Here is a 2,094-nt window from a genome sequence, read left to right as displayed (position 1 = left end):
ACTGGATGGCCAAAAGGAGGTGCATCTTTGAGGTCAATATTTCCATTTTTGAACTTGGGTTACCAATCACAAGTAGTTTTATCAGCTATGGCACCCTCTCCATACACAGCACAAATGTCGCGAGCAGCTTTTGCGGCCTAGGAACCTTGCTTAAAAGTAAAAAGGTGTCGAAAATGCTCGTTTTTCTTAACTTGACATTCCATTTGAATGATCTGAAAATAAACAAAAATTAACTAAAATTAACTAGAGAAAAAAAAAGAAAATAGTTTAAAAAATTAAAAAACGCAATAAATTCCAAAATTTAAAAATCTTAGCGCTCCACTAGCACTGATGCCAGACACCAAATTTGATTTCGATTTCGATTTCACTTGCCTCAATAGGTCTTCGCAAGCAGAGTTTAGTGTCCAAGCAGTGTTTAGTGTCCATATATAATATATATATATTATATATATATATATATATATATATATATATATATATATATGTATGTATGTATGTGTGTGTATGTGTGTGTGCATGTGTGTGTGCGTGTGTTTGTGTGCGTGTTTGTGTGCGTGCGTGTGTGTGTAGCTAATTTGGATCATATTAATACTGGAATGCGTATGGTATGTAAAACACTCAGAAATTACCTGCTGATAATTAATGCACAGAAACAATTGTAGTGATTTGGATTACAGCCTGTTCATTGCAACATGTTGAACATACACACACAAACACACACGCATAAACACTCACCCACACACGCATATGTGTGTGTGTGTGTGTGTGTGTGTGTTGAATCTGTTGAGTAGTATTTCCTCACTATATATATATATATATATATATATACTGCCTGGTGCATACATGAGCTTACACACGTAGACACATTCACCACACAATTATTCAAATGTGTATATGTGTATATGTGCGTGTCTGTGCATATGTGTGTATGCATGTCTATATGTGGACATGCCTATATCTGCATAAGTATAGTCATTGGATATGAATACAGTCGTAAGTATTCATAAATTTGCTTGCAGAGCGTGTAGAATGTTTTTTTGTGTTGAAATAAGCGGATAGTTTCTTTCACCAAGTGTCAAATTGAAGGTAATTTTGAGAACTAAACCAGTTGCAAGCTACTTGAGACTCTTCATAACACAATGAATGTACGTTGCAACAAATGAATTTTGAATGTGTACTTCGAAATATTTTTACAATGCTTTTAAAAGAATTGATTTGCGAATATCTTTTTTGCGGGGAAGGAAATGTTTAAATGTTTCGCTTTGGCCTCCATCAGGAAGGAAAATTTTGGCATTGTTCATATCTCTCTTTCTCTCTCTCTCTCTCTCTCTCTCTCTCTCTCTATATATATATATATATATATATATATATATATATATATAATAAAATATTAGGAATAAATCCAAACTTACAGGGAAAAATCAGATTTAGGATAAAATCCAATTTTATAGTAAAATATATTATATTATATAAATTAGAGATAAAAACCACTATTAGGCAAATCACAATGAAAAACATAAGCCAACATACATTATTTATATTATTTTAAATATTTATCAAAAGTATTAAAAGTTTAATAAAAGATTATATATTTAAAATAATGTAAATTAATTAATTTTATGTATTGGCTTATATTTTTCATTGTTTGATTTGCCTAATAGTGGTTTTATCTCTAATTTAATATAATATATATATATATATATATATATATATATGTGTGTGTGTGTGTGTGTGTGTGTGTGTGTGTGTGTGTGTGTGTATGTATATAAAGTAAATCCCCCACAAAAAAAAACGAAGAACAAACACAAGGAAAACAACAACGCGAGGACGTGCTATATGCAAATTATCAGCAGACGCTCAGGGAAGGAAAGAAAGGTGGTTTTACGTTTCGAGCAAAGCTCTTCGTCAGAAACAGGAGACAGAGGAAAGTCCAAGAGAAAAAGGAAGACGGAGGAATATATATCTTACCACACGCACACACAAGCACACACAAGTACACAAGCACACACACATACATACATACATCCTTTTTTCTCTCCTTGTTTCTCTCCTTGTTTTTTTGTGTCCCTTTCTGTACAAGAGCGTAGGCTCGAA

Source organism: Octopus sinensis, linkage group LG5 (assembly GCF_006345805.1).
Source record: "Octopus sinensis linkage group LG5, ASM634580v1, whole genome shotgun sequence".
NCBI classification, from domain to species: domain Eukaryota; kingdom Metazoa; phylum Mollusca; class Cephalopoda; order Octopoda; family Octopodidae; genus Octopus; species Octopus sinensis.
The sequence above is the reverse complement of the archived record's forward strand: the minus strand, read 5'-3'. Positions refer to the sequence as shown.